Source organism: Meles meles, chromosome 6, assembly GCF_922984935.1.
Source record: "Meles meles chromosome 6, mMelMel3.1 paternal haplotype, whole genome shotgun sequence".
Lineage (NCBI taxonomy): Eukaryota > Metazoa > Chordata > Mammalia > Carnivora > Mustelidae > Meles > Meles meles.
Genome location: NC_060071.1, coordinates 140,780,616 through 140,794,772, shown reverse-complemented (window position 1 = coordinate 140,794,772; position 14,157 = coordinate 140,780,616). Strand labels below are relative to the sequence as shown.

The window sequence follows — 14,157 nt, the reverse complement described above, 5'->3', positions numbered from 1 at the left end:
CATTATCACCACTCCCTTTTCTGACTGCTCAGAGCACTCCTTATCTGCCTCAAAAATTTTATCACTTCATTATATAAATTTGTCACTAATGATAAACTGTTCCAGATGGTTCTAAATTAGTTTCATGCTTGCAAACTTAGTAACTCTAACAATACCTTAAGAACTTTGAGGATACCAAAAACAAAAACCAAAAAACAAAAACAAAACTTTGAGGATACAATTGTGTTAAATATCATTTCAAATTCCCTTAGAATCTGTCACAATGCTAGGTGCACCGCAGATGGTCAACCTTAACACAGTGCAGTGGTTAAAATGGATTAAAACCTTAAATGTTAACTATGTTATATCTTATTAATGCTCTCTAAATTCATTAAAATTTTAATGTCATGTGTACAAATAAGTAATTTCTAGGTAAAATGTGTTTGTGTAAAATAATGCAGAAATTTTTTCATGATTTTTTTCTCCCATCTCTCATTCAGTACAACTCCAAATAATCATTTCCCTTGATATAGTCCAAAAATTTTTAAAGGTTCTTCATTATCATTTGCAGAACTTACTCATTTTTTTCTTCAAAAATTTTTCCTTTTTGTGACTTGGACCCTAAACATTGTGGGTACCTGTCATGGAGCCATCACAGGATCCTGCAGAGAGATCTGGAATGCAGTGTCAGTCCCCACCTGCAGCTATGTGTGACCTCAGGCAAACCATTAATATCTCTGAGCCTCAGGGGTTCTTATTTGTTTGCTTTGATTTGTTCTCCTCTGGTTTCACCAAATGAGAAATTAAAATAAGCTTTGCGCAGTGGCAGTATCGTAGCCAATGAGGTTTATCCGAGGCGCGATTATTGCTAATTGAGAAATTAAAATAATACTTCCCTACGTTCTTTACAAAAGCTAGTGATTAATATTCTAGATTTGAAAGCATACTCCCTACTTCCATCTTATTTTTTATTGGTTTCTTCTTCCACTACATAAAGTGAAAGACTTTATGGATTTGCTGTCATTGCTCCCTTTTAAATGATTCATCTTCTTTTCGGCTAAGCTTTCACTGAGAAATGACAGACATAAACAAAGAGGTCTGTACATACTTCACAAATTCGGAATATTGTAAATATTTACCATGATGGTTAAAGTAAAAAATTATGCTTGTGCCTTTTTCATGTCTTCTCTTGATTAGACAATCAGTAAGGAATCAGACATCCTTCTTAATCATCTTGCATATCTTAATCCACCATTTTTGCGTCTTCCAGGTCCAGAAGATTCTACTTGTTGGTGCATATGGTTCTATCTATAAGTCATCTCTAAATAAAATCTACCCTCTTCTCCAACCACACTGACATCACCTTAATTTAAGCCTGCAAAATCTCTTTCCTAGATTATTGCTCTGACATCCAGACTGAAACCCTTATGGTCCCTTTTCACATGATCTTCAAGAGTCATCTTTCTAAAATGCAAATCTTCCCCATTTCCTGCTGGTTGAAATCCAAACAATTAGCTAGAAGAGTCTAACATGAACAAATCCCTGCTCATCTGTCAAGCTTCATCTGTCTTTTCCATATGTATCATGGATCAGCCATAAACGACTTGCAAAAACCCCAATTCATAATGCTCTTTCCCTTCCATGGTTTTTGCCCACTATTCTCTCTACAGGAATGCAATCCATACTTGACTGCTTGGCCAACTCCTAATAATTCTTCAAAGTTTAGCTGTAACATTTCCACTGTAGATAAGTAACTTACCCTACCACAAGATGCATCTCCTTGGTGCTTTCCTAACACACAGGTCTTCCCTCTATCATAGCACTCACCACTATACGCTATAGTCGTTATCCCAGTGTCTCTTTCACTAGGCTATCAGGTCCTGGAGATCAGAAACCGACTCTTTTATTTTTACATACCCAGAATTTAGTAAGTGTCTAGTTCTAAATGAGTGTCTGATGAAAGAGAATGAATGAATGAATTCACATATCACAGGATTCTTGGTCTAGCAGAGCTGTTTAGAATTTACATTCCCTTCATTGACTGGTTTTGGATCTTGGCTATGACACTAATTCCCTCCCCCTTTCCTTCCAATTTCTTGTAAGAAGGACAATTTGTATCACAAGAACTATTGATCACTTCCTCCCAAAGTCCCCAATTTCACCACTAGCCATCTGGGGTCTGGTTGAAAGCTGACTGAAGGACTGAGGATGGGCTTGTGTCTATAAAGACGGAGAGAGGGTAAAAGAGTGAGAAGGGCAGACAGAGAGCCCCACTCCAAAGAATTAACTGCATGAGAAACCAGTATGACCTTACAGTCACAGAACAATGTGTGCCCTACTCTCACCTGACCAGCTCAGGACACAGACTCCGGGCTGAGCAATATAAATGGTCCTCATCCTCTGCATCAGTTTCAACTGAAGATTAGAACTATGCACCTCTGGGTGCAGGAAAGTGAAACACCTTCACACAGGCATACCCTTATGAAGGATAATTGGGGAAAATAACTTTAGGAGGAGAAGTGGAAAATATACAGGGCCTGGCACAGCTAAAATTGGACCCACTCTATTCAGATGAGTTAGACTCCCTTTCTCTGCTGCATAAGGACCACAGAGAACTCCCGAGGGCAGAGGTGCCCAGGCTACCCCATGTGAAGACACAATTTGAACCTCTGATACGGGTTAAGAATTCAAACTGACAGAACTTTGGTTGGAAGATAAGGTTATGTCAACATATCAGAATTTGGAGCCTTGTCTACTGCCCATTGAGCATAAATTTAGCCCAATCACATTTAAAAGTCCTCATTAGTATCTAACCTCTGTCTGTTCTTTATTTTTACATGGAGCTGTTGGAGGGTATGGTTTGGTTTTGGCCTTTTTATTTGTTTACTTTTTACTACCAAAATTTTAAAACACATAGAAGTAGAGAGAAAAATAAAATGAAGCCATGTATCACTAAACCTATCGCATTTGGTTTTTCATCAGATCATTTCACTTATAAACACATAAGTAGGGGCGCCTCGGTGGCTCAGTGGGTTAAAGCCTCTGCCGTCAGCTCAGGTCATGATCCCAGGGTCCTAAGACCAAGCCCTGCATCGGGCTCTCTGCTCCACGGGGAGCCTGCTTCCTCCTCTCTCTGCCTGCCTCTCTGACTACTTGTGATCTCTGTCTGTCAAATAAATAAATAAAATCTCTAAAAAAAATTAAAAAATAAACACGTAACTATAATCTCCAACTAGGAAGAGGCTTATAATCACAATACTACTATCACATCTAATAAAATTAATAAATAAATTCCTTAATATCAGAAGCCAAACAAGATTTACAAAGGACATTTCACAAATTGCATCTGCACCTTTTCCTCATTCCCTTCTGGTATCACAACTGCAAAGTGCACTCACCAGCTCCTAAGGAAGGCTTGAGAACACAGAGAATATGGGTGTGTGGTCTCTTTATTCCATTTCTGCCCCACATCCCAGCTCCTCTAAGCCTCTCATTATTTCACAACACATACGTAATTTTCTGCAGCTACTACAAGAGTCAACTCAACCCACTTCCTCACCTCACCCCCAACAACTGGAGTTTGTCGCATAGAAAAAAAAAAAGTTCATTTCGCAGACAGAAAGATGGAAGAAACAAGAGTTTAAAACATATAGAAAATTAGGGCCAACTAAAACTAAAACCCAGCTGTCATTTTAATTTGGGCTCTTCTACTTCTAGCTATGAAAAACTCAGGTAAAGTAATGGACTTCTCTGAACCTGGATTTCCTAACCTATAAAATGGGGATAATGATATCTATCACTCAGGATTGCTATAAGGATCTTTAAATATTACATAAATAAACTATTCAACACAATGACTGGCACATAGCAGATAATAAATCGCTACTATATTAGCAGTTACATGTGTGATCCTTCTCCTTTCCCTTTCCCAGTCCAACCAATACCCTGAACCTTAAAAATGAAATAACCTGTGGAGTAAGGAATACACAGCAGTGATCTTCTATCAACAAAAATCAAACATAACCTCCTACACACACACACACACACACACACACACACTATTACTGCATTTGGCACTAAAATCCAGTTTTATATTCAGAGACTTATCTTTTTTAAAGGATAAAAAATAAGTCTAGCTAATAATAAAGACATTCCAAAATGGAGATGTGGGGAGAACAATTGTTTGGGAGATCTAGCAAGAAATCAGGGTTCTTCACAAATCCTTGATCGAAGAATGATCCTTCTTCTTTGAGGAAGAGAAGGTCATCCTCTTCAACTGAAAGCAAAATGTCATAGAAGATACAAACGAAGGGTGGGGAAAAGGATATACCTATTTAGAGAGCTAAAAGAGCCAAATCTCCCCTCAAAAGCAAAAAGATGTCAGATGTCACAAATTTCATTGTCAATTTGTCCAAGTATTCATATACTTACATATATGGACTTCCGTTGGGTTTGGTTCCAGGTGACAAACTTTACCTGGACCTTTCAGCAGACAGGGGAGATCAGTGAAGAGCACTCCCATTCTTTGGCAAGTGATGCCAACACCATCAGCATCATTACATTGTAGACCATCACATTATCATCATCAATTACCTTTAGCATAGCCATTTACATTTTTCAAAGCATTTCCACAGACATTATTCAGTTACATTTTTGAGCAGCTAACTTGGGAGAAACAATATATCAGGAGCTGTAGGGAATTTAGACATCAAGTAAAAGTCAAGCAGCAAAGGGGAAGGCAAATGTATCAGTACTCTCACTTGTTCGTTTATCAGATACTGATTGAACACTCGCTATGTCCAGGCAGGATAAATCAACAATAAAAAAGTCATAATCCTCATTCCACTGGTGACAACAATCCCAATAATAATTCTAAATTCTAAGCATTTACTTTGTGACATAAACACAAAAATAATAGTTATATTATTTTTTAATTATCATTATTCTCATATTACTGATGAGAAAAGCAAGGCTTTGGAGAGGTTAAGTAACTTGCCTAAGATCACATAGGAGATAAATGACAAAACCACTTTCTGACATGTCACCTATAAAGAGAAACAACTAAACTAGTTGTGGCCCACCGTATATCTTTTAGCACATTTAAAAAAAAAACCACACATAGATACATAAAATCATGCTTTTACACACAAGTTAGTGAGACCTATCCACTTGCCAACTGGAAAGTCTTTTTTTTTTCCCCTCCTGGAAAAAGTCTAACATGGAAGTATTTCGTTTTCCAGAAGTGGGACAATTAGAATGAAGAAAAGGGGGAAAACAATTTATTTGAGTCAAAAGAGAACACTACTGTTCTAGTTTCTATTGCACTACTGGCCAGGAGAGCTTGTTCTAGGAACCATGAAAGTCCAATTTCATGATGTGATGGGGAAAATCAGATGCTTCACACTGAGTGTTTCATGGTATTAGCAATGGTTTGACATGGAATATGGAGCTCTATTTTATTTTAATGCAATCAAGTTAGGTTACAGAAGTTTGTTCTTTAAAGTTTCTGGGGTAACCTCCTCGGATCAAGATTTCAAAACTGAAGAACCAAAGAGGCCAAATTTTAAGGACTTCCTACCCGATCCAAAGAGTGACTCACAAACTTACACCTTCCTTCTGGTGTGACAAGACATCCAAAGACTGTACTTGAAACTGCAAGGATCGGGGTGGGGAGAAACAGGAGTATTACTGATTTGTTCAAGGAAGTATAAATCCAAACACAGATTTAGCAGATGAAAACTAGAGAATGTTTTAATCTCTCACTGCTAAACTGCACTGAGTTCTCTATAATCATAGATTTTTCAGGAACGGAGGAGCTATTCAGTAGAAATTAAATAATTTCAGAGATATAAACAGAGGCTGATGACTATGAATCATACTTTAAGTTTCTACATCTAAGTGCAATACTAAGACACATCTGAATTGTCAACCATCTATCCAATCAATGTGGCTCCATTTCAAAGAAAAATGATTGCACCGAAAATAAATGATACTGCCTGAGAAGATACAGATATCTCAGAATTGCCTAAAGAAGATGATGAATTATAGACAGCACTGTCTTGAAATGCAAATATCTGGTTATGTGGGACAAACTTGGAACTACCTAGGATCCTGCTTTCCTGTTAAAGTACATTGTCTTCCATGACAGCTCTAAGTCCAAGCTGAGATTCATGACCGATCAGGAGTTCAAATTCAGACAAGCTATGACTCTGAATATATGATATAATACTCAAGAATAATTCACTCCACCATGCAACACTTGCTCTAACTTAACTAAAACTAAACAATTAAATATAAAATCGTAACTCTTTAGAGACTCTTTCAGAACATGACAGGCACCATTCTAAGCATCTTAACCTTTTAACTTTTGTAAACCTCACAAGCCGATAAGATATGTACTATTTTATTCACCCTGCCCTTCTTTTTCTACGTATGAAAAAAAAAGAATTTATCATCAATTCTTTTAAATCATGCTGTCTACATATTATTTGTTCCTTTACTCATTCAGCAAATATTCCTTGGGGGTCAATGATGTGCCAAATCCTGGGGATCTAACAGTACATGAAACAGCTACTCTGATCTCATGATGCTTATAGTAAAGTGTGAAAGATAAATCAGGAGGGCAAAACATTGTTCCAAACATCTAGAAAGAAACACACACACACACACACACACACACACACACACAAAAGAAACACACAAGGAAAAAAGAAACATACAAGGAGCTACAACAGAGAACAAAGAAGGCGACAGGAATGCTTTCCTTACGTAGGGTGGTTTGGGAGGGCCTCTCAGAAAAGATTATATGTAAGTTAAGATATAAGAATGAGAAGATGCTGGACATGAAAAAATGGGAGGAAGTTTCTGGGTTAAGACCACAAAGTGAACGCAACCATCCAAATCATAATACCTGGAATGCCACCAAACTAATGTAAAAGGATTTTTTAAAGATTTATTTATTTATGAGACATAAAGAGAGCAAGCAGTGGGGAGAGGCAGAGGGGGAGAGAGAGAGAATCCTGAGGCAAACTCAGCACTGGGCACAGAACCTGACACGGGGCTCAATCTACCACCCTAAGATCATCCATGACCTCAGCTGAAACCAACAGTCAGAGACACTTAACCAACTGCACCGCTCAAGTGCCCCTAAAAGGATTGTTTAAAGACAAGAAGAAAGGGACAATACACAACAAGACACACAGCAACGTAATTCTGGAAGCTTGAAAGCCAGTAGACAGGTAACAATGGACTTGGCAGAATTCCAGTCCAGCAGCAAGGGAAGCTGAGGTCCAGTGATGTGCATCTCAGAATTCTCAAAAGGCTGGAATTGGCAGTACCAGGCGGCTCAGGCACTGCAGACATGGGGCGGGAATGGGAGCTATAACTAGAGGGAGTGGCTGAAGGCTATTTAAGAAGCACCTGGGTCCTTACATTTTCTCCCCTACTTCATCCCAGAGAGAGTACCTCTCCCCAACTCAGTAGATCTGAAAGTATATTATCCAAAGAGAATATATACCAGAGGGTCTCTGGAATGGAAGAAACCAAACCCAGTTGAAGACCAGAGCAACAGAACTATCCCTAGGAAATGTGGTGGCTATATGAAGTGTGAATACAGAACATAAAACCAAACCAACCCCTACTCCCTGACACCTAGCAGTCAGACCCTCACTCTTCAGGCTGGAGGAATGGAAACCTCTTCTTCTTCCTCCTTCCTTCTGTGAATCTGATCAATCAAAGAGGAAAGACCTGAAGAAAGACTGTGATATGAGGGGTTCCCCCAATAAATAGCTCACCAACATACACAGGTTAGCTTTGTAGTCCCAGCTCTTAACCATGAGTAGATAGCAAAGAATGGCCAACCATCTAACATGGAAGACATACCAGAAAGAACAAAAAACCAACTTGGAGAAAGAGAAACTATGTAGAAGAAGAAAATCTTTAAGACTTTTTTTTTTTAAGATTTATTTATTATTTATTTATTTGAGAGAGAGAGCATGAGCAGGGGTTGGGGGGAACAGAGGGAGAGCGGGAAGCAGACTCCATGCTGAGTGTGGAAGTGGATGTGGGGCTCAATCCCAGGACCCTGGATTCATGACCTGAGCGAAAAGCACACACTTAACCCACTGAGCCACGAAGTGGCCCAGAGAAGAAAAACTTTGAAAAACAACAACAACAACAAAAACTTATTACTATCAGAAAGATGAGAGGCTCTACCCATGAATGAATGCTGAGGTGCTATAAAAAAAAACAACAACATACACAGAACAGAACAAAATAGAGTTCTTATAAATTAAAAAACACAATCTAGGAAAGAAATAATTATTAACAGAAGGGCTAGAAGATAGAGTTGAGAAAATTTTTCCAAAGTATAGCAGAAAGAGACAAAATAAGAGAAAAATGATTAATCCAGGAGGTCCAACATCAGAATAAAGGAAATCCAGGAAAAGGCAATAGCAAAATCAGATGGGTTTAAAATCATTAACAATATTAGTTAAGCAAATTTTAGAAAATGACAGATTAAAAAGACCCATGACAATAAATAAAAATAGGCACATCACAAGGCATATCATAGGGAAATGTCGGAAACTGGTGACAGGTGAAATATCTTACAGACTTTTAAAGATTTTTTTAAATTCGTATCATATCAGAAGAGCTTTGGATTTCTCAAAAGCAATACTGGAAGCAAGACAAATAATGAAGCAAAGCCTTCAAAACTCTGAAAAAAAAATACTTGCAAAGTAGAGCAAACTATAAATCAATAATTAAGTATATTTAGACAATCGTTGTTTCAAAAAATGTATTTCCCATACATCTTTTCTCCTGGGAAAGACCTGGTTGTGCATGAGCACAAAGGGCCATCAGTCAGTATGAAAGCACTGTATGTTGTTCAAGAGATAGACTGTTCAAAGATGTCATCACCAAGAGCCCCACAGCCCAAATACAGGATTTTTGACCCGAAGCAGAATGCCTGAGGGACTATAGCCCAGATTCTCTTTGTTCTTGAGTCAATGAAGTTCCTATTCTCTTCCACAGTCTCCTGAAACAGCTAAGGACGCTCATTTTATTCCCAAAGAAGTGTTCTTCCTCGACCTACTCCTGAGAACTAGCGAGAGACATATTGATCTTAAGTAAAAAATACAGAGTAACTCACTCCCTCATCACATTTTTGCCAAAAGTCCAGTACTTGGCACACACTGCTATATCCAAATTTCCAACGATGGTAAGTTCTGCTTTCCTTGGACGAGATCTCTCCTGACCTTGCTCAGTGATGTCCCCAGGAGGGCCTCTCAAGGATACCAAAATCACACTGTGTCCCAGACACTCTGTTTGGTTTATCTTCATGATATGAGAGACGGTGCAGAATTCTGTATATGATTTCAAATGAATAATATATACTCATGTACATACCACCCAGATTAAAAGGCAGTACATTCCTTGTACTTTCCTGTATCCAGCTCTAATTTCATCCCCCTCACTCATCACAGAGGTCAATACTTTTCCAACACTTCTGTTAGATAGTCTCTTGGCTTTGGTTATAATTTTATCCCCTGAATATGTGTATAGTGTATATAAACACTATATTATTTAATTTCAAAAACTTGAAGAGCAAACACAAACGTACTGGTAAAAGGAAAATACAATACTGCCATTGATTTGGACATTCCCATATTTACAGGTTTTGGTCATCTCTTAATGGCAACAAGGAAAAAGAAAGAGTAAACAGGTTCTTGAAACTTCATTTTGACATAGGCGTAGAAAGTGGATGAACAGTCACAGCCTGGTTCTAAAAGTAACAGGTATTTTTTCAAGGAATGGATTTTAATACCAGAAAACAGGGTTTAGAAAAAAAAAAGTCAGGTGGGCCTCACCACCTGGGTGGCTGAGTCAATTAAGCATCCAATTCTTGATTTCAGCTCAGGTCATGTCTCACAGTTGTGGGATCAAGCCCCACAGCAGACTCTGTGCTGAGTGTGTTGTCTGCTTGAGATTCTCTCTTTCCTGCTGCGTCTGCCCCTCCTCCTACCTGTGTGCATGCTCTCTCTTTATAAATAAATAAAATCTTATAAATAAATAAAATCTTTTTTAAAAATCGGTTAAGTAAAAAAAAAAAAATCGGTTAAGTATGCCAAAAGAGGAAGATTCTGGGAAGAATGCAGTAACAACCCAAGTCGTTGAATCAACCCAAGTCTCTCCATTAAAAGCAGGCAGATCAATGAGGATGACAAACCCACAGACTGGCTCACAAAATCTACAACAAAACTGGGTGGCAAGGTGGCCCCATGAAGCAAGTCGGACAGCTACATGCCCATATGGATTGGCATCCATACTGGAGGACCCGAAAGAAACGTCTGAAAGTCCTCTGGACATGAGAACTCCCAAACTGTCCAGAGATACTCACTAGAAAGTGTGATGGCCCAATCTGAAAACTGAAGTCAAAGCAAGAAGGGTGTTTGGGCTTCAGGTGATAAGATCTGACGGTGATGATGGGACAGAGTTGCAGTTCTAAACACTAACAAACCAAGGCTACCTTCAAGATAAATCTCTGTGCTCAGGAGAAACTGCGAGGAATAGAATTCCAACTGAACACTGCAAAGCTATGAGATGCAGAGATGCAAAACAAAAGAGAAAGAAAGTCCAAATAAAAGTGGGGATAGGAACCAAGCAAAGAAGTTCTCAGAAAGTACATGGGGATATTTTATATCACTTTGCAAAAGCAAAACAACACAAAACAAAAACAAGAGCCCTAAAGTTATCCTGACCCCTCCTCTCCCTCCTGAAATTATACAAATAATATGCTTAAAAAATGAACAACAGAAAATTCCATATGAATTTATCATAGGAAAAGAGAAGAAGGACCAGAAACATATGCACTAAAGAGATAAAAACTGTAATCCAATATTTCAAAATAAGCTAAAGGAAATTGAGCTGTGTTATTGAACACAATGAAATTAGGTGATTAGAAAAAAGAGAGATTCTGAAAATGGTGAAAGAACTCTAGAGAGAATTAGAAATAAAATATTTTTGTATCTGTATTTTTTTAAGATTTAATTATTTATTTTAGAGAGATAGCACGTGTGCACAATCTGGGTTAGGGGCAGAGGAAAGAGAGAGAGAGAAGCAGACTCCCCGCTGAGCGCAGAGCCCCACAATGGGCTCAATCTCAAGACCCTAAGATCATGACCTGAGCCGAAATCAAGAGTTGGAGATGCTTAACCTACTGAGCCGCTCAGGCACCCAAAAGAAAAGACATTTTAAAAATGAAGACTAAACCAGTAGAAACACAGAAATAAACACAGACAATGGATAATACATAGAAAATAAAACATGGAAAGGATTCTCAAAAATTAAAAAGAAATGAAGTGGCTTTAGGTTGTGATAAAATAAACCTCTACCAACAATTCCTCTTCCTCTCACAGAAAACAACTACAAAGCTTAGACATAATGGGGGAAAAAACTGCCTGAAGGTACAGGAGAATGGACAGACTCAGACACAGTCTGCTAGGGATTACCAGCTGCCAAGACAAGAAGACAAGAAGACAGGCAGCTAAACCAGTAAGCTAAACCAGTAAGTTCCCATCGTCTTGGCTTTTAGCCTAGGGCTCAGTGTAGTCCATGTAGCTTGCACAGTGGTGAAGGGAGACATAGAAAACTCACAATCTTTCTTACCTGGGGAACCAGAGAAGAAAAGAAATACTGGCAAACCGTGAATTGTGGTGAAGCAAGGAGGAGAGCCCCACCAGAGAAAGAGCTAGACAGGGAACCTGCAAACTCCATATATTCACCTCCCTGACTAACACCTGAACCACAGATACAAAGCAGACTCAAAGCAGCGTACTTAGAGGCAAAAGACCTGAACAGAATAAGAAGTTACTGCATAAGCAACACAGTCTGCAGTCGAAGCCCAGCCAAGAAAAGGACCCACTAAAATTTAAAAAAACAAAACAAAACGCTATTCATCAGTGGGAAATGACAGAATCCAAAGTACCCACAACTGAACATTTATAATGTCCAGGATACAATCCAAAATAATCCTACGTATGAAGAACCAAGAAAATGAAACACGTTCTGAGAAGAAAAGAAAATCAGTCTAGTTCTATCATGAAATGAAACAGATGTTGGAACTAACAGGCAAGGTATATGCAACCGTTTTATAACTATCCTCGATGAAGTAAAACAAAACATGCTTTCAATGCATGAAGCTCTCATCAGAGAAATAAGAAGTCCCAGCAGAAAAATAAAAACAATTAAAAAAAAAAAGACGGAAATCCTAGAACTGAAAAATAGAATTTCTGAAATAAAACAATTCACTGGGTAGACTTCACAGCCAAATGGACATGACAAAGGGGAGAACGTGAACTTGAAAATTGATCAACAGACAGGGCAAGTTTGAAGAACGGAGAAAATAAAGAAAAATAAAAGACTGGAGGAAAAAATGAACAGAGCCTCAGAGACCTATTAGATAATATTACACTGTATAATTATGAATGTGTAATTGGAAGGAGAGGACAGAAAGAATGGGGCATAAAAATATATGAAGAAATAACAGCCAAAGATTTCCCATGGCAGTAGGAACCTGTATGACATTCAAACTGTTGAAAGCCAAAGATAAAAAATGTTGTATCTTGAAAGCAGGAAGAGAACAATATATTACGTACATAATAATATAGACCTGTTGGGATTGATGGCTAAATCCCCCTCTGAAACATGAAGGCCAGATGAAATATTATCCTTAAAGTACTGAAAGAAAAAAAAAACTGTCAGATCAGAAGTTTATATTCAATAAAAATATTATTCAAGAATGAAGACAAAATAAAGGCATTTTCAGGCAAAAGAAATCTAAGAAATTTTGTCACAAGCAAACTTGCAGTACAAAAAGAGCTAAAGGAAGCTTTGGGACTGAAGAGAAATGATACCAAATAGAAACCTGACTCTTCTGGGGGCGCCTGGGTGGCTCAGTGGTTTAAGCCGCTGCCTTCGGCTCAGGTCATGATCTCAGGGTCCTGGGATCGAGTCCCACGTCGGGCTCTCTGCACTGAAGGGAGCCTGCTTCCCTCTCACTCTCTCTGCCTGCCTCTCTGCCTACTTGTGATCTCTCTCTGTCAAAATTAATAAATAAAAATCTTTAAAAAAAAAAAAAAAAAAAAAAGAAACCTGACTCTTCAGAAAATAGTAAAGAGCATCAGACATAGCAAAACTCTTGGTAAATGCAAAAGAGTGCATTTTCTTTTTCTTCCTGATTTCTTTATTAACCAAAGAACTTTAAAAGTAAAATCATAACATTGCCTTATGGGGCATATAACATATGTAGATGTACTACCTATAATAACCATAAAATAAAGAATGATATAAGCTTCTAAGGTTGCAAGATTTCTATATATTAAGTAATGGTGTACATAACTATATGTTAACTGTGAAAAATTAAGGATGTACATTCTAAACTTTTTTTTAAGATTTTATTTTTAAGTCATCTTTACACCCAACATGAGACTTAAACTTAAAACCTGGAGATCAAGAGTCACACACCCCACCCACTGATCCGGCCAGGGACCCCCTACATTCTAATCACTAGGGCAAACTTTACTTAAAAATGTGAAAGACGATACTTAAGAAGCTAAAGGAAAATTTTAAAAGACTGTAAGGAAAGGAATGGGAAATAAATGCCACACAAACAGTAAATAGAAGTAGGCTGGAGTAGCATTATTAAAATCAGATAAATAGATTTCAAGACAAAATATATTAATAAAAATAAAGAAGATACTTTATAATGACAAAATACATTCAACAAGAAAACATAATCATAAATAAGTACGAACCCAATAATAGAGCTTCAAAATACATGAAGCAAAAACTGACTGATTTAAGGAGAAAAAATAGACAATTTCATAATCATAATTAAAAACTGCAATATGCTTTTACCAGCAACTGATACAAAACAGACAAACAGCAAGGGCATAGATTTGAACACATCACTCAACTTGCAGAATATTCATTCTTCTCAAGTACACATGGAATATTTACAGTATGGACCACATTTTGGACCATAAAACAAGTCTTAATTAGTGCCAAAAGATTGAAATTATATAGATTATGTTCTCTGACAAAAATAGAATTAAGTTAGGACTCAAAAATAATAACTAAGAAAACCAGCAATAATCCCAAATATTTGGAGATTAACAC

At 37.7% G+C, this 14,157-nt stretch overlaps 1 protein-coding gene and 1 non-coding gene across 11 annotated transcripts in view; one reads left to right on the top strand and one right to left on the bottom strand.

Moving 5' to 3' along the window:
* UNC79 (unc-79 homolog, NALCN channel complex subunit) overlaps window positions 1-14,157 on the bottom strand; it is a 248,546-nt gene that overhangs the window by 219,492 nt on the left and 14,897 nt on the right. The gene's annotated exons all lie outside the window — the stretch shown is intronic.
* LOC123945250 lies at window positions 791-925 on the top strand. Its single transcript, XR_006819134.1, has one exon. It is a non-coding gene; the product is annotated as a U4 spliceosomal RNA (small nuclear RNA).